Source organism: Tamandua tetradactyla, chromosome 4 (genome assembly GCF_023851605.1).
Source record: "Tamandua tetradactyla isolate mTamTet1 chromosome 4, mTamTet1.pri, whole genome shotgun sequence".
In the NCBI taxonomy this organism is placed as follows: Eukaryota; Metazoa; Chordata; class Mammalia; order Pilosa; family Myrmecophagidae; genus Tamandua; species Tamandua tetradactyla.
The window spans coordinates 28,866,225-28,886,583 of NC_135330.1; the positions used below are offsets into that span (position 1 = coordinate 28,866,225).

Below are 20,359 nucleotides of genomic sequence, written 5' to 3' on the forward strand. Positions count from 1 at the left end.
CAAAGGTGATGCTGTGTTCTTCTTATTACATCCATCTTACCAGATGAAACATGATTTTGATTTGTTCTGTCACTGGTGGTGTTCTCTTTGGGTATTTGACCAAGGTGGCTCCTGCCAGGGTCTCCTTGTAAGCTTGTTCTTTTCCACTTCCTAACTAATTATTAAGAATTTTTGGGAAGACATTTTTAAGCTATGTAAGTATTCCATTCCTTCAATATATAAATATATTCTAAATATCCCAAACTTTCAGTCTGTTTTATTTATATGAGCTCATGGCAACCTATTTGTTAAATTATTTATATTATGTTACTATCATTATTTATTTTAATGCTCAAATTGTCCCTGATTTGGTCAGCAGAAGCCATTCACTGTGGTTTCTATGTCCTTTTGATATATTCTCTTTATTCTTTGAGCATAATTTCCTTTCTAGAGCAGCAAAATATTCCACACCTTTTTTCTTTCCTGGCCTTAGCCCTGGAATCAGGCATTTCTAGACAGGGCCCTGGTTCCTTTTAGTAGTGAAAAATATTTACAATCAAGATTTGTGCAGTAGATGTGCTCATTGCTCCTGGGATATCATTGCTTCTAAGGCCCTCTCAGGAGACAGAACTATAGAACACACATACACACACACACACTCAGGCATACATGCATTTACATCTGTATTTCTCTTTCTAATTATGTACCTGAAAAGTCTGACTTCTCATGTTTATCTCCTCTTTCAGTCTAGCACAAAAGCCCATTCTAGTCTACTTTTCTTCCTTTCCACATTTATAACTCCTTTCTCCAACAAGGAGAAACCTGAATCCTTACTACATTACTTAAGTGATCAGTCTCCCTGTATGTGCCAAATCTGTCGTCTTTGCTGCCATTCTCTGCCTTGTGAAGGCAACCTCCTCACCCTCCTCGTCTCTGATTCCCTATACAAGATTGCTCTACTGGTCCTCATTCCACTTGGGTTCCAATTCACCCCTGCCTGGCTGCCTTTCTGAATAAATGTCTGCTTAACCCTTCTTGGGTTCTGACATCCCCCACAGGGCCATCCCCTTGCATCATCACGCTCCTCACCTCACTTGGACACAGTCTCCCACACTAGGCCACCCAGACACTGTCTCCCTGGGTTTGAACACAAAAGAAAATTAGATGACTGAAGAGTACTCAATAATTTGCTCTGAAAGAAGGAAACCAGAACAGCTTGGTGGTTGGTCAGTAAATCAGGAATGTGGAAACTTCTTAGAAATGCAAATTCTCAGGCCCCATCCCAGACTTACTGAACCAGAAACTCTGGAGTGGGACCTCATAATCTGTGCTTTGACACAGGAGACTTGGATGTACACACCAAGTTAGAAGCCTACTGTCTTAAGGAGAAATGGAGTCTCTTCTAAGTATATTTTGCTGCGTTTAGGGTATTTCTGGCATAATGAAGATCTCATGGTTGTCAAGTGTGTCTTCAGACCTTTTTTAGGGCTTTAAAACCATCCTAAAAATTATGGCCTTCCATCTGGGTCAGAACTGAAATATCTGTCTATCTAACTCAATCTACATTTGTGGAAAGCCCAGCCCTCTAAGGAACATCAAGAAACTGTGGACAAACTATACTTTGTGTTGTCTTTTTGGCTTAGAAACCATTTTATTTAAATCTAATTGTTGAGGTGGTCAGCATAAATGCAAACAGCATACTTTAAAACAACAGAAATTGTGCAGAGTCTTTAATTATTAACATGCAATCATTAATTATTTATATATAATGTACAATTAGTGAACTATTACTCTCCTACTCTCTAGGTTTTCTACAGTCATCAAAAATATATTGACTTCCATATAAACTTGAAGTTTACATTTTAGTGAATAAAATAAGTTCTGTGGTAAACCAGTTTAGTAACAGTAAGTCTTATTTCTTTCTTGAATGACATGAAACATAGAGAAAATGTTTTTATCATAGAGAACAGATAATTATCAAATTCATTATTGAGACTTTCACCTTACCTAGATAAGCCACAGACTAAGTTCTTTAATATTTAGAGTTCTGGGTCAGATAATATTCCATATATCTTTTGCTTTTCTGTCAGCAAAAAGAAATAACTTACTACTATATAGTATTTGAATTAAAAAATGCTTTCAGTTCCAATTAAGGAATTCCCTTGGTTTCCCTTGAATTAAAGCTAATTCTTTCTTAAGAGGAGATTGATACCTGACTTTTCATTTTCTTTGTTCTCAGCCTTTTATTGTTGTTTTTCCATAAAATGTTTCCAACTGTTTCTGAGTTCATGTGATTAATGATTTTGAGAATATAATTAAAAGTTCTGAGAATATCTAGGCGTGATACCTTTAGTTTTTTCCGAATTAGGAACAACAGATACAAAAATACACTCTCACATTCATAAAGGCCAAGAGAAGTAAATTAATTAATATGGATTTTGGCTTAATTTTGTCCAGGCCCTATGAGTTTGCATTTATAAATAATCTCTTGAAAGTATGTCTCAGGAAATTGTTAGTACTGAGAAAGGAAATATGAAAAACTTAGAATTCCAATATTTGATATAGTTGTATTTTGTTTTTTTTTTGCATGGGCAGGCACCGTGAATCGAACCCAGGTCTCTGGCATGGCAGGCGAGAACTCTATCACTGAGCCACTGTGGCCAGCCCATATAGTTGTTTTTCAAATTCATGCATTTATCATTTTGAATTACAGCATTTTTATGTTTCCATTATAAGTCATGACAGTAACATTTTATAATTTTTAAAAGTCCCGGTTGTCAATATATGCCCTAAGTAGTTGTGTATGATAGGAGCAAGTCTTGATGCTGTTTTTTTAGTGTGTACATTTTAATTTAACTTTGTTTCTGGATGGAAACTATCTCCAAAAAGAAAGTCAGTTACTAGTGCTGATGGCGGAATTGATGAGAATATGAAGTACTTAGATATGATGGTTTTTAGCAAGGAAATACTAGCTTGAATTAAGTTAAAGCATGCTTTAACTTGTCAAATTTCACAGTTGTTTCCATCTGTTTTATTAATTAAATCACTTTCCACTTAATAGGGATAAAAAGTATGCTTTATCAAACTAACTTATTACATTAGCCAGTAATAATTTGCTTATCAAAAGAAAAAGAAAAAAGCTTTGAGAATTGGAAAGTGCCCAAATTTATTTATTACTTTAGTCCAGCATTTATAGAATCACCCAGGGACCATTTTCATTTTTCGCAAATATTAATCTGCATTTTGTGTCTTAAATTATGTGTTACCTAATAGTGACATTTGCACAGCCTCAGGACAGCCTTCATGTCTAAAATAGTGAGAGGTAGGGAAGGAAAGCTACCATATTATTTTTTAATAAGACTAATAAAAAATAGTAATACTTCATTTTTAAAAAAAACAAGTGTCTAGCAGTTAGAAACTCTGCCTTTTTCATAAATCTCAGTAATACCAATACCTGGTGCCAAGTGATAAATTGGTCCTCCATATGTGCTTCTTGAAGTAAACAGATATGGAGTGACTCAACAATGTAAACTGGCTATCCTAAAGTGAGTCTCCTCCATTGTTTATTCTTATACTCTTATCTTGGAAATACCACCTTGGCGATTATGGTGAAAGTAAAAAGTCTACTTAGGCCCCAAAGATCTATTAGAATACTTCTGTAATTTCTCCATCTCTTGTTGGCTAACATTCTTGACACCGTTCTGCTAAATGCTCAGATGAGCCAATCATGTTCAGGTTTTGGTTTTGCCTGAGGCATGTGTGAATGGAAGCCAAGTAATAGTGAACAACTGAGAATAGCAACCTCTCCAAAAAAGAGTGAAAAAGTACCTCAGAGATAAACTTAAGTTATGGACATGTAAAACAAAGAATTCTTCTTCTTTTTTTTTCCCCCCTCAACCTTCAGATATGTTTTAAATGATGGCATTCATTTCAGGTTATTGATGAGGTTATTTCCCCTTGAACTAAAAGCTTATAACACAGATTTCCATCTTTAAATCATTTTACCTGTATATTCTAAAGCCCTTGACCGTAGCAGGGAAAATGGGTAGTCTTTATCAAGTGACCTGTCCTTTTCCATTATAGTAGCTAAAGAAATATAGGCATTCTTCTGTATTCAAACTCAGGTACCAAACAGATTTGACTAGCAATGCTATATGTGTGTAGAATTCTCTCCAATATAGATTTCTTGCCAGGTTCGGTAGGCTTAGTCTTCCAATTCTTTGAGTGTGCCTGACAATCTTCACATAATTTCTTGTGGTAAAATGTAATCAAAATTTAAAAGTTAAATTAAATCCATCCTTCCTCCTCATTCTTTCCTCCTCCTTTAGTTTAATTAGTTCCTTTTTACTTTTGCCATGTCTACCATTTGGGGAAAGTTTGTGACATCACAGTGACTTAATCAGTATTCTCTTCATTTCACTATGCTTCCTATCCCAGTCATCTTTTTAAAATGCTATACGATAATGGAAGTGGGAGAGAGAGCAATAGACATAAGCCTCAAAAGATTCCTTTGAGTATTATTCCTAACAATAGTTATATAGTCAGTTTCCCTCATAAATTATAACAGTGGGGAATTTATTAGGGAAAACACCATTTAAATTTTTTAACAGCTGCTGAAAACTGTCATTTACAGCTCTCAGCTGACATTCAAACAGCTGTATTTGGTGAACAAGCTTTTACTTTCAGCTGCTGGAGACCTTTCAACTCTTGTTCCCATGGAAATGATGAGGGCTGGATAAGTGAAAAGGAAATGAAGGTTAAAATACACATTTCCTCATACTATATTTTTCTTGCCTCACAACAGTTTCCATGGCAATAGGAACATAAAGGTCACCCCACCCCAAGCTCTGGAGAGCATTCATGTGTAAACTACAATAAATATACCTTAAACAGGAACAAAAAGCCCCCTAATCTTCTGACCTTTCCTTTACCTGTGTGTAGCCAAGCCTAATGTCAAATATATTTTCACTTGGCCTACTCTCCACATAAAAAATGATACAATACTGTTTTTTTGTTTGTTTGTTTTACTTTTTTATTGTATAGTATAACATATATAGAAAGCAAAGAAATAAAAAGGCAATAGTTTTCAAAGCACTCTTCAAACAGTGGTTATAGGATAGATCCCAGAGTTTGTCATGGGCTACCATACCATCCTCTCATATTTTTCCTTCTAGCTGCTCCAGAATATAGGAGGCTAGAGGGCTTAAATACTTTTTTATCATCACAATCAGTTTTTTTCCTTCTTTTTTTGTGAACAATGACATATATACAGAAAAGCTATAAATTTCCAAGCACAACACTGCAATTAGTTATAGAACATATTTCAGACTTTGACATGGGTTATAATTTAACAATTTTAGGTTTTTACTTCTAGCTGCTCTAAAATACTGGAGACTAAAAGAGATATCAGTTTAATGATTTAGCATTCATATTCATTTGTTAAGTCCTATCTTCTGTTTATAATTCCAGCATCACCTTTAATCTTTCCATACCTCTCATTGGGGTTGTTTGGGCTATGGCAATTTTAAATTTTTCATATTGGAAGGTTCTGTCATTAATATGGGGTAGGGAGATGGAACTGCCTGATGTTCTGGAGAGGCTGGGCTAGGTTTCAGGACTTATCTGGACGAGGGACTTATTTTCTGGCAAGTTACTCTAGTGCCTGGAACCCTTGTGGAATCTTGTATATTGCCTTAGGTGTTCTTTAGGATTGGCTGGAATGGTCCTGGTTGGGGGTTGGCAGGTTATGATAGGTAGCAAGTTCTACCTGAGGCTTGCGTAAGAGCAACCTCCAGAGTAGCCTCTTGAGTCTATTTGAACTCTCTCTGCTACTAATACTTCTTTTCCCCCATTTGGTCAGGATGTAGTTGTTGATCCCACGGTGCCAGGTCGGGATTCACCCCTGGGAGTCCTCTCCCGTGTTACCATCAATACAGTTTTTAGTAAGTTTTAGAAAGTCAGTTGGCTATTTACCCTTTTTCCCAAAATGAGGATCCTCTTAAACATAGTCTTATTGACTGTTAGATATATATTTATTCTTCATGTGTTAAGCAGTTAGCATGCATGATGTTTTTACTTTCTTCCTGCTATGTTTTATTTTTTTTACCACCAAGAAACAAATATAGATTTAGGGAACACCATCCAATTGCTCAGCATAAAAATTCTACACAAATTGTTTTATTCTTATGTACTATTTTAGAAATGGCCGCACAGCACAGAAGTAATGGTTACTGGCTCTGTCAAACATATCAAGGAAAATGGCCATTTTTAATTGGTTATCACACTCTTCTCATTTAAGTAGCAAAAAATGTCCAATGTTAAGTGGGTTTCTAGGTCTTCCATAGAAGCTCCATGTCATTACAAATCTCCTGTAATACTAAATTCAAGGAAAATATGTGGGCATAGTCTGAATCTTTTTTTATTCCAACATTCTAACTAATTAAAAAATTCCATCTATTACTGGACAAAGGCCATGGATTCTTTTACCCAGCGCACTCAATAACCAATTCCTGAGACACCAGCATTTCAAAGAGAGAAAACATTAATTACTAGGTGCGTAGTAGGAGAGCAGATGGCCTAATGACCCAAAATCTGTCTCCTCGAACTGCAGTAATTTGGGTAGTTTTATTAGAGAGAGGATGGGCAGGGTTTAGGATAATGAGCACAGTGGCCCCCGATGATGTAATTAGGGGGATATAATTATAGAGCATGTGCAGACTGATTACATACTTAGTCACAGAATGTGTGTAAGACAATGGTGGAGAGATATAGGTGACTTGTAGGTTAAAGTCTGAGCTTATCAGGTGGGCCCACTTTGGTTAGATCCAATCTCGGTCATCAAGATAACTTTAGATTAGAGGTGGGTTAGTTCTGGACTGACCCAAAACCCTTCATTAATAAATATTAGAGGCTATCTTTAGTAATTACAAGATTGAAAAACTGGATAACGTGGTACAAATTCGAAGATTAGTCACAGGGCTTTTTCAATCACAGAGGCAAAAGGTAAGGGCTATACAATGATTGTCAGAGATCAAGGCAGCTGTATTACAATTCAGAGATTTCAGGTATTTCCCTCTGTCTACTCCAGTATGTCAGAAAGCAAAAAGGAACATTATATAATGATTCAGTAGTCAAAATCATACTTTAAATCCTAATTTCTTGGTTACACATTTGAACCATGAAACATTAAGAACATACCTAACTGAATAAATCTGCATTAGACATCTCCTAATTCAACTTTGTATAGATTGAAATAGGAGTATACCAACTGTAAGTAAGGCAGGATTTTTTTTTTTGTCTTAAAACCTGTCAATCAGGTTAGGAAATTCATACTCCAGGAAAAGGTAGATAATGCACAGCCATATTTAATTATTAAATGAGTGGTAAGGACTCAATCGAAAGAAGTTCCAGGAGGGGACAGATCACTTGTCCTAGGGAAGACATATAGACCTCTCTTTTATAAGTTCCTACCTTTCCATTTTCTACTATCACCTTCTTAAACAAAGTCCTTTTCTCCTCATCTAGTTTCATACCTCCTAAATGTTCTTTCAACTGCTGCTTCTCTCCTCTTGTACCATTTTAGATTAACATTCTTAAAAATCTCCCTTTATTACCCTTTTACTACCATTTTGTTACTGTTGTTGTTTTAGATTGTTAGATTTACAATTTTTTTTTTTTACATGGGCAGATACCGGAAATCAAACCCAGTTTTCCAGCATGGTAGGCGAAAACTCTGCCTGCTCAGCCACTGTAGCCTGCCCTTTTAGATTTACTTTTTAAAAATATTTTTATTAAGAAATCTTCACACACATACAGTCCATCCATAGTATACAATCAGTGGCTATTAATATCATCACATAGTTATGTATTCATCACCATGATCATTTTTAAAACATTTGCATCAATCCAGAAAAAGAAATAAAAAGAAAAAACTCATACATTCCCCCTTACCACGCCCTCTCATTGACCGCTAGATTTCAATCTACCAAAGTTTTACCCTATATTCCCTGCCCCCCCATTATTTATTTAATTTTTATCCTTATTTTTTTACTCATCTGTCCATACCCTGGATAAAAGGCGCATCAGATGCAAGGTTTTCACAATCACAAAAATTTCCCAGATCAGGGAGTTGAGAATTTCCTCTTTTCTCCCCAGTCTCCCAAGGAGACTTTACAAATACTTTTTTATTCTCTGCTCGGATTCGTTTGGGATACATCTGTGCATCACACTAACCTATAAAAACCAACAAGATCTCATGCCCCATTCAAGATTCCATGTACTTATGGTGTTCAAATAAACTGACCATATGACCTAAATTAGATAATGTGTTACCCAAAATATAAATTTTATACCAAATAAACATCTCTCCTGTTGGTCTCACAGCGAAGTTGAAGTTTTAAAACATGGATCATATCATCTTTTACTCTGTATTCTGATTTACCTTAGTCTTATCCACATCCACTTCATTTATATTTCTAGTTGAAATGTGATCACTTTTTCAACTTTTTAAACAGTTGTTTTATTGGGTAATGCTGACTTTCATAGCTTCACTGCTCTAACTCACAGTCTCAGGTGTCAATAAATACCTGAAGTTTCAGGAAACGACTAGGTTATACACAAATAGCTCAGTATCTCAGAATTTAGAAATAACAGTTACATCTCCTGAATATATGTGACTGTAAGAGCTTACAATCTAGGACCCCTTACAATATGCCCCAACCTGATAATCTATTCTCTCAACTTCAGTTCACTGAGTTTGTATATTAGTGAGTCCATATGAGTGAGTAATGATAATATTTGTGTTTTTCTTTCTGCCATTTCATTCAACATACTGTCCTTAAGGTTCATTCACCTAGTTGCATGCCTTACAGTTTTATTCCTTCTTGCAGCCACTCAGTAGTCCGTTGTATGTATACACCGTTCCCCCTTCCATCCCTCAGTTCTACCCTTAGACACCTCCATCCATTGCTCATGAACAATGCCACCATAAACACCAGTGTGCAAATGTCCATTCGTGTCCCCACTCTCAGTTCCTCCAGGTACATACCTAGCAATAGGGTTGCAGGATCACATGGCAACCTCACCTCTAGCCTCCTGTGAAACCACCACACTGCCCTCCAGAGGGGCTGTATCTCTTAGCTTCCCTACCAACAGTGAGATAGGTGCAGCTCTTTCTCCACATTCTCTAGCACTTCTTTTTGTTCATTTTTAACAAGTTTTATTCACACATGGTACAATCCAACCTATGTAAGTAGCCATGCCTTTGCCGCCATAATATATGTGATGATATTTCCTTTTCTTCCACAAAGAATCCATAACACTCCATTATATCCCCAGCTTGTTGACATTTAGTTTTGGCATAATGCTTTTGTTACATACAGTGGAAGCATATTACAATGTTACTATTGACTATAGACCCTAGCTTGCATTTATTGTACATTTTCCTGTATACCATCTCATTTTCAACACCTTGCAGTGTTGATATTTATTCTCCTCATGCAAAAATGTTTTTTATATTTGTACATTTGATTGCCATCATATCCATTCTAAGCATTCCTAAGTTATACCATCTCATTCTTTATCCTCTGTCTTTCTTTCTGGTGTCATGCATGCCTGTTGCCCTTCTCCCTCAGCCATACTCACGTTCAGCTTCATTTAGTGTACTTATATTAATTGTGCCACCATCAAATAGTATTGTGCTATCTGTTTCTGAATTTTTACACTCAGTCCTGTTATACATTCTGAATTCCTTCAGCACCAACTGCCCAATCTCTACCCTCTTTTTTATCTCCTAATAAGCTGTGTTCTTAACTTTAACTCTCAAAGTTTACTCATTAATATCAGTTCATATTAGTGAGACCATAGAGTATTTGTCCTTTTGTTTCTGGCTAATTTCCCTCAGCATAATGTCCTCAAGTTTCATCCATGTTGTTACATGCTTCATGACTTTATTCTGTATTATCTCTGTGAATTATTCCATCATATGTATATACCACAGCTTGTTTAGTCACTCATCCTTTGATGGGCATTTGGGCTGTTTCCAACTCTTGGCAATCGTAAGTAATGCTGCTATAAACATCAGTTCCTCTGTACTATCTTTTTAAAAAGGGAGCTCTAGCATTAAATATTCTGGTTCATAAGCTCTATATACTATTGAAACAATCAAAAAATGTTTAATATTACTGGTTCTTTCATATTCCAGATTGAATGGATACAAACATCTGTTAAGCCATTTGCCTTTTATTTTTTAAAAAATATGGTTACTGAACTAGCACCTACCAAAATAAGCTCACGCTTTCATCACTTGTGGTCAGTCTAGATCTTTGCAAGGTCCGGGTCCAGTGCATTTGTTCCAGCCTGCTCTGCCGATAGCTTATGTTAGGGGAACTAACTTCGCACCCAGGCTAACTTAACTGCTTAGCACAGTTAGGTTTAAGTTTAGCCCATATCCCATGCCTTTGTTTACAGCAGTTTTCTTCTGCCTTAAATCATTTGTGTAATGGGACAGTAATAAGCAATAACGAACTGCTTACATTCATCTAGAATATCTTGCCCCGTTCATACCTCACAGTCTCACCCTACAGTTTACTGTGATTTATGTTAAAATACTATAACCTACACAGTGTGATATAATGTGTGTTAATTTTACTCTATACTTTAGACTTTATTTATTAACATTTGAAGGAGTATACTTACACAGAAGTACACACTCTAGGGATGGTTGATTGGCACCGGAAAGACCCTAATCAGGAGGTCGCTACTATAAATGTAACCTACTGATATCTAAATCTACACTTGAGAGTTTTCTAATTAGCATAAAGGGTGTCAGAAATAATTTTTAATTAGATTGGCTAGAAATACTGTACAGGCCCCTCTCTGGCTTTGCCTGAATTGTGTATAAGAATCTGGTAATCCTGGTAACCTAAAACCTGCAGAAAAGCACCCAAAGCTGAGGACTCTGAGCCTAACGGCCACAACTAACAGAAGATGCTTTAATCTGGTTTCATCAGAAGGTAAACTGGGTCTTACCATGGAATTTTGTCACATCTCCCTCTAGTGAACAGTTTTTGTGAGATCCTTGATGGAATACCTAAGGGACAGAGCTAGGACTTCAAGAGCAGATTACATACATGTCTGCTTCCTAATAAGTGTTTGCGTAGCAGTGTTCAGTCTAACATTTGCTTTTGTTGTGATGGACTATCTGGTAGCAGAGAGAAGACCTGTGGCTTTGACTATCTCCAATCATTAGTGGCTGCTAATAGCTAAAAACAACAACCAAAAATGATACCTGGGAAAGGGCAACTTGGCTTAGATCAGTGTGCAAAACCTCCCTCTAGGATGATGCTCCCATGCCAACTCCTCCTTAAAGTCTCCCTAAGTTTTCTGATGGATTTGTGAAAACATTCTCCTCTAAACCATAGTAGCATGAGGCTTCTATTTATATTGTGGTAGTAATCAAAATTTTAAATTTACTGTCCATTTCTCTCTGAAAGAACTGTGTTGTAGCTCTATTTAATTCCACATAGTACCTGTGTACTGTATTGTTCGGTTAATAAGCGTATACATGCATTTCCCAATTCTGTGAGAAATGGGTCCAGCATCAAGTCATGGTATTACTGAAAGACAATGTGTGGATTCCTGGAGTCGCATTAACTCAGTGTCCCTAATTCTCAGGGAGTCAGCAGTAGTTGTCCATACCTCCATGAGCTTTAGTCGCCATCAGCACTTAGATACGTTAGGAGACTGTCATCAGTACAAGAATAAAGTAGTGCTGTATTTGGCATCTTCTTTTAGAAATTCATACCTAAATGTATTTCATATTCTTCTTTCTATTATCTATGGCTTGGCTGTAGATAATTTTAAAAAATGGAAAAATCTTTAGCAAAATTACTTTTCTTATTGTATATCTCTTTTTTATTAATTTTTTAATTTTTTAAAAAAGTATAACAAGCACAAACATTCTCAACTTATGATCATTCCGTTCTACATATATAATCAGTAATTCACAATCTCATCACATAGTTGCATATTCATCATCATGATCATTTCTTAGAACCTTTGCATCAATTCAGAAAAAGAAATAAAAAGACAACAGAAAAAAATTCATACATACCATATCCCTTACCACTCCCTTTCATTGAATAGTAGCATTTCAATCTAAATTTATTTTAACATTTTTCCCTCTATTATTTATTTTTATTCCATATGTTTTACTTGTCTGTTGACAAGGTAGATAAGGGCATCAGACATAAGGTTTTCACAATCATACAGTCACATTGTGAAAGCTTTATCATTATACAACCATCTTCAAGAAACATGGCTACTGGAACACAGCTCTACATTTTCAGGCAGTTCCATCCAGCCTCTCCATTACATCTTGACTAACAAGGTGATATCTAATGCGTAAGAATAACCTCCAGAAGAACCTCTCGACTCTTGTTTGAAATCTCTCAGCCATTGACACTATAGTTTGCCTCATTTTGCTCTTCCCTCTTTTGGTCTAGAAATTTTCTCATTTCCTTGATGCTGAGTCTCAACTCATTCTAGGGGGTTTTCTCAATCCCTTGATGCTGAGTCTCAGCTTATTCTAGGATTTCTGTCCCATGTTGCCAAGAAGGTCCACACCCCTGGGAGTCATGTCCCACGTAGACAGGGGGAGGGCGATGAGTTTGCTTGTTGTATTGGCTGGAGAGAGAGACCACATCTGAGCAACAAAAGAGGTTCTCTTGGGGGTGACTCTTAGGCCTAATTTTAAGTGGGCTTGACCTATCTTTTGTGGGGTTAAGTTTCATATGAACAAACCCCAAGATTGGGGGCTCAGCCTACTGCTTTGGTTGTCTACACTGCTTGTGAGAATATCAAGAATTCAACTTGGGGAAGTTGAATTTTCCTCCTTTCTTACCATTCCCCAAAGAGACTTTGCAAATACTTTTTTATTCACTGTTCAAATCACTCTGGGATTTATCAGGGCATCACTCTGGACAAACCAACAATATCAATATCTCATGCCCTACTCAAGGTTCCATGTCCTTATGGTGTTCAATTAAGCTGTCTACATAAGTTATATTAGGAAATGCACTAGTCAAAATATAAATTTTGTAACAAATAAACATTTTTTGCTTTAGTCTCACACATAAGTTAAAATTTTAAAATATTAATTACTATCAATTTTCAACACCCTGAAGTAATGACATTTCTTTGTTCTTCCTCATGCAAAAACATTTTTCAAATTCATACCTGTAGTCACTATCATTATACACTCTAGGCATTCCTAGATTATATCATCTCAGTCTTTACCATCTATCTTTCTTTCTGATTTCATTTGTGCCCCCAGCCCTCCTCCCTCTATCATTCTCACATTCAGCTTCATTCAGTGTTTTAACATAACTGTATTACAGTTAGGTAGTGTTGTGCTATCCATTTCTGAATTTTTACAACCAGTCGTGTTGCACAATCTGTATCCCTTCAGCTCTAATTACCCAATATCTTACCCTATTTCTATCTCCTGATGGTCTCTATTACCGATGAAATTCTCCAAGTTTATTCACTAATGTCAGTTCATATCAGTGAGACCATACAGTATTTCTCCTTTTGTTTCTGGCTATTCTCACTCAGCACAATGTCCTTAAGGTCCATCCATGTTGTTACATACTTCATAACTTTATTCTGTCTTATAGCTGCATAATATTCCATCGTGTATATATATATATATATGTATATATATATACACACACACACACACACCACAGTTTGTTTAGCTACTCATCTGTTGATGGACATTTTGGCTGTTTCCATCTCCTTGCAATTGTAAATAATGCTGCTATAAACATTGGTGTGCAAATGTCCGCTTGTGTCCTTGCCCTCATGTCCTCTGAGTAGATACCTAACAATGGTATTGCCATTTCATATGGCAAATCTATACTTAGCTTCCTGAGGAACCGCCACACTGCCTTCCACAGCAGTTGTACCATTTGACATTCCCACCAACAGTGGATAAGTGTGCCTCTTTCTCTACATCCTCTCCAGCACATGTCGTTTTCTGTTTTATTGATAATGGCCATTCTCGTGGGTGTGAGATGATATCTCGTTGTGGTTTTGATTTGCATTTCCCTAATAGCCAGGGAAATTGAGCATCTTTTCATGTGCCTTTGGCCATTTGTAATTCCTCTTCTGAGAAGTATCTGTTCAAATCTTTTGCCCATTTTGTAATTGGGTTGTCTGTCTTTTTGTTGTTGAGTTGAACAATCTCTTTATATATTCTGGATACTAGACCTTTATCTGATCTATCATTTCCAAATATTGTCTCCCATTGTGTAAACTGTCTTTTTACTTTCTTGATGAAGTTCTTTAATGCACAAAAGTGTTTAATTTTGAGGAGTTCCCATTTCTTCCTTTCTTTCTTCAGTGCTCGTGCTTTGGGTGTAAGGTCTAGGAAACCACCTCCTGTTATAAGATTTATATCTCCCTACATTTTCTCCTGACACTTTTATGGTCTTAGAGCTAATGTTTAGGTCTTTGATCCATTTTGAGTTCATTTTTGTATAGGGTGTGAGATATGGATCCTCTCTTATTGTATTGCTCTTAACCAATTTCAGACAGCATATATACCTTACTCGGTAGAGAAAACGGTAAAGTAACAACAGAAAACCAGGGAGAAAAAGAAAAAAGGAAAGATGAGTGGAGCATAAGATTAAAAAAAAAAAGGCAAGATAAAACAAGCAAAGTAAAATGGCAATATAGTATAGCAGTCCAGAGCAAGCAGTTAGACCCAGACTCCCTGGGTTCAAATGAATTCCCCTCACTTGCTAGTTGTGTCACCTTGAGCAAGTTATAGAGCCTTTCTATGCCTCTCTTTCTTTGTCTATAAAATGAGTACGGTAATGGCAGCTACCTCATAGATGTGAGGCTAGAATGAATTAAAACATGTAAAGCATGTATCACTCCGTGCCTCGCACATAGAAAGTACTAGATGTGCTCGCTGTTCTCACAGTGGTGTTAAATCATTACTCTGAAGGCTGGAGAAAGCTCATTTCACTCCATTTGGAGTTTTTTGTCTGTGTGTTTGAAGTTCCCTACCCTAAATAAATAATCTTCATACCTTGAATCTCCCACAGTTAGTGTTTATACCTCTTATTCTACCCTACATTACAGAATTATTTGTAAGTTCCTTTAAGACAGAGACTATCTTCTTTGTCTTCCTCTTAGCACGCAGGCAGCAGACTGTCATGCTTCCATAACAGCTCTTTAGTAAATATTTGGAGAACAATGAAGGAGATGGTAATAAGCCCTCTATGACACTGGCCTCTGGAAGCCAGAAGCCTTGAGCTGTGGGTGGTTCCTCTGCACCTCTCCTGCAGTCCCAACTCTAGCCATTCCCCCTACCACTACTATGTTACAACAGCTGGCATTCGACCCCTCGACATGTGTCCCTCTTTCCCAAGATAGCTTCATGGATGTGTAACCTGTGCCGCTGCACTTAGAAGGGCCCCAAACTTGGTTTAATACTTTGCTGTCACCATCTTTAAATTCTTAATTTCTAAACAAGGGGCCTTGTATTTTTGTTTTACATTGGGTCCCACAAGTTATGTAGCTGATCTTGCCCTTTTCCATCCCATGCCCACTATTTCTTCATCCTGGAACACCCTTTTTCCCCACTCTTGACTGACTAACTCATTCTTCATCCCTCAGCTTCAGTGTCATTCCCTAGAGAAGCAATCAAAATCACAGCCTTGTGTGATATCCCTGCACCTTTACTCCTCCCTTATAGAACTTAACTTACTTGTTTAAGAATATTTATTTAAATTGTCCGATCATTTCTTTAAAGCATTTCTCCTTACCAGACTATGAGCTCTCTGAGGGCATAGACTGTGCAGTGGCTACTGAAGGACTGTGCCTAGTATATGGTAGCTAGTCAATAAATATTTATTGAATGAGGGAGTAAATGGATAATTTTGACAAATACAGAGTTGTAGATATGTCTTGTCTCTCATGTTAAAAAGTTGATGTGTAAGAATGGCAATGCAAGCATCAAGCAACATAACACTGTTGCTAAAGACTTCCAACCAGTTGTACCTACTGCCGTTAGAGGAAGGAGATAAATACAATAAAGAGTTCACCATTTCTCTTCTTTCCTACTGTTTATCTTTTTCAAATAGTCTGGTGTATTAAAGTTGAATCTCTCTGAAGACAGAATTACTCAGATTGTTTGGCACATTAGTCTTTTGAATTAAATTCTTATAGCATAAACGTCTATAGCCTTTTGTCTGCTGTGAGGAATTTCAGCAAGAGATATATATTTGCTTTTGATATAATTGCTAATGATAATAACATAAGAGTATTGCGTCAAGTTTCTTGGCAGTCTGGGTGGAAAGGCCAACGCTATTATAATGAATGTGGTATTTGATAGTAGTATAAAATAGTGTCCTGCTTGGCTCCCCTACCGTTCTTCCTATCCTGTCTCATTGTCCAGTTTTAAGTAAGCTTAATTAGCTCAGTGTGAGTTCACAACTGTATCAAATTTCTGTGGCCCAATTCTGGAACTACATCTAGTTAATCTACTCCTTAGAATCAGACCATTCAGCAGATAGCCAGATTCAGTGTATTATATACCATCTTAGAATCTTAATTTTTAGCACTTGGTGCTAAAATAATAGAATAATCATTCTTGAATTCTCCAAGCACTGCACTTCATTTTTAAGTGATAAATTTCAAACTAAAATCTCAATTAAAAACTGAATTTTACTTGCAACATTACAGTAGATTTTGAGTACACACCCCCCAAAATAAAATGAAAATGTCTAGCATTGTATACTATTAAGATAATACTGCTTCTTAATTTTTACCAAAAGAAAAAAAATCTGAATTTCCATTTAGTCCAATAGTAAGCATAACAGATACAGTGAGATAGGAATTTTTATTGTTTAAAAGAAAAACAGTGAAGCATCATGTTTCGCTCCTTGAAGTGCAAAGAAACTGAGAAAAAAAAAAAACAGATTTGAAAACCAATGCAAGTGTGAAATTGTAACCCGTGTCAAAGTCTGAAATACGTTCTACAACTAATTATGGTGCTGTACTTGGAAATTGATAGCTTTTCTGTATATATGTTATTGTTCACAAAAAAAAGAGGGAAAAAAAGTTGATTGTGATGATAAAAAAGTATTTAAGCCCTCTAGCCTCCTATATTCTAGAGCAGCTAAAAGAAAAAATATGAGAGGATGGTATGGTAGCCCATGACAAACTCAGCGATCTGTCCTGTAACCACTTTCTCTAGAGTGCTTTGAAAACTAGTGCTTTTTAATTTCTTTGCTTTGTATGTATGTTATACTATACAATAAAAAAAGTTAAAAAAAAAATGCAAGGAATAGTTGTAACCCAGCTATTATTATTGTAATTATTGCTTGTGGATGAAGAAAAGAATCTAGCATAATTTGGACAAATCAGTACACAAAGAAGTGGAGCAGAAAGAAAGAAATATATGAAATAATTCACAGAGAAGAACAGCATTCCCAGTAAACATATAGGCCTCAAAAAACTGACTGATCTAGTATCACAAAGTGATTTGCTTTAAGCTTTAAATCTCTTCGGTGGTTTACGCCCCCAGTACATTTTTCCAGAAGGCGGTGAGAGGAGAAAATTTGTCATTGCAATCTGTCCCCTCTTAAGACTTGTAGAATTTTAAGAATTCTGTCCCAGAGTTAAATTCCTAGTTCACCCACTCCTGGGTCTCTTTGAAGTTCTCTTTTTTCTAGCTTTCCAGAGAAAATCGGAGCACAGATGTTTTGTTTTGGAGGTTTTTTTGGGGGGGGGGGCGGGGATAGATTTTTAGTTTTGATTTTGTTTTGTGCTCCTACTTTATGCCAAGTAATATGGCAGGTATCAGGTCATCATCTCCCAGTCAGGTATAGGTGTTAAAGTAGTAATATCAGCATCTTCCCTGAGTTGATTAGCTCAGTTTATTAGAGTAGGCTATTGAGGAGATCTCTCCGGGGTCCTGAGTTTGAGAGCCCCATGGGCTGGCTGGATGCCGGGCAGTGTAGAGCCCCGCAATTAAGGCTTTAGCCATGGTGTCAAAAAGGTCTACTGGGTCTGTCATTTTGTGGTCTTTCCCAGTTTACTCAATTTATAAAACGAGTATAGTAACATCCACCTCATGTTCTGAGGCTTAAGTAGTATAAAGTATATTAAGTGTTATAAAATAGATTAATGCTACCATGGCTTGCATTATGTGCGAATAAAAGGAAGTAGTCATTGTTGTTGGTTGTTGTTTGTGTTACCCAGTTTAAAGAATTCAAAATTGAAGCCCTAATAAGGAGTTTAAATGAATTGCTCATAAAATTATATAACTGGTATTTGTCAGAGCAAAGATTTAGATGTAGGGCTGTTTAACTCCTAAACCTTTTTTTCATCTCCTAAACCACCCTGCATCCAATTTGAAGAGAAACTGTGTTGCTCAAATATTTTTTTTTTTGAAGCTTATAGTTTTTCTCTTCTTTAAACTTGATTTTGGGCAGGCAGCAGTGGTTCAGTGGTAGAGTTCTTGGCTGCCATGCTGGGGACCCAGGTTCAATTCCTGGAGCCTGCCCATGCCAAAAAAAAAAAAAAAGATACTAAACGTGGTTTGTCCTAATACCTGTATTAGTTTCCTAGGGCTACCATAACAAAGTATCACAAACTGAGTGGTTTAAAACAACGGAAATTTATCCCCTCACAGTTCTGGAGGCTGGAAGTCCGAAGTCTAGGTGCTAACAAAAGCCTTGCCCCTCTGAAGCCTCTGGGGAGGATTCCTCCTTGCCTCTTGCAGTTTTTGGAAGCCCCAGGTATTCCTTGGCCTGTGGCAGCATAATTCCAGTCTCTGCCTGGGTATTAATGGGGCCATCTTTTCTGTGTGTGTCTCTGAGTCTAAATTTCCATCTTCCTATAAGGACACCAGTCTTAGTGGATTTAGGGCCCACCCTTCTCTAACCAGTTTTATCTATTTTAACCAATTGTATCTGCAGTGATCCTATTTCCAAATAACTTCACGTTCTAATATTCTGGGTAGATATTAATTTATGGAGGATATTAGTCAACCCAGTACATACCCAAACTGTGTATATAACAGATTCTTAAATCATTTTAGAACATTAAAAATAGGCAGTCCTGAATTACAACCTAATTCTCTCCTAAAATTTATTTATAAATTGGTTGTTTGAAACTCAAAGTGGATATTCCTCAGAAACTGGTGGTGATATTCTCAGGCCAGTTGATAAAAATCTCTTTAGCTTCTCCCTCACTCTTTCCTTTCTATCACTTGATAATTTAATGCAGTGGTTTTAAAATGGCAAGCATATCAAATTGCCTGAGGAGCTTTTAAAAATAAAGGTAACTGGACCACACCTAAGGTTAAATCTTGGGGTGAATGTGCTGGATTCATTCAAGCAGAAGCAAAACAATGCTCAAAAGCCTGAGGCAGGGCAGAACATGATGTGTTCTAGGAACTAAGAGAAGTCTAGTGTAGCTGTAGTATAGACTGGTGGTCTCTAAACCCTTTTAATTAAGAGCACATACTTCCAAAATTCATTTAAAAAAATAAATGATGTAAATCCACTACAGTAAAATAGTCGCAAATAAAGGTGAGATAAAAATGAACAGACTTACATACAATGGAATATTATGTAGCAGTAAAATGAAATGACGTCCTAAAGCACATGACAAGTTGGATGAGCCTTGGGGACATAATACAGGGTGAAATAAGCCAGACACAAAAGGATAGATACTGTATGACTTCACTTTTTGCTTTTTTTTTTTTTTTTTTTTTGGTGGGGGGGTGCATGGTCTGGGAATCAAACCCGGGTCTTCAGCATGGAAGGTGAACATTCTACCATTGAACCACATGACTCCACTTTTATGACCATGGTAAACATAAAATCAGCGGCTCATAATACAGAATATAGGGGACTTAGAAATACATAGAAACTAGTGATGGGTGAACAATTAACTAAGGAGGTTAAACTCAAATGTAAAGGAAGAGATAGGGGTGAAAGTGGTTCTCTAGTGGGTCTATAAGTAATATTGCCATATTGATGGTGAACACGGTTGAAAGGGGTTGTATAGACCTATGTGTCCCACTGAGTAACACCAGAAATATAAGTAAGTTCTTGCAAGAACTACTTCAAAGGTTAAAAAAAAATGAACAGAACTAGAAACTAATGATTGCTTTTTGTTTTTTTGTACTTGTTTGTATCATCATATAGCCCTCCTGGTATGTGTGAACCCCAGTTTTATCAAAATATCAGCATAGAGAGTGAAGGGGAGAAGTAGATAAAGAACAGATCCCAGAGGACTGGCACAGCCATATCAAGTATTTCTCTCTTTATATTAAGGGCAATGGGAAGCAACTGAA

At 36.7% G+C, this 20,359-nt stretch overlaps 1 protein-coding gene across 17 annotated transcripts in view; it reads left to right on the top strand.

Annotated features, from left to right (window-relative positions):
• Nucleotides 1-20,359, top strand: part of RABGAP1L (RAB GTPase activating protein 1 like) — a 734,005-nt gene that overhangs the window by 676,116 nt on the left and 37,530 nt on the right. The window lies entirely within an intron of this gene.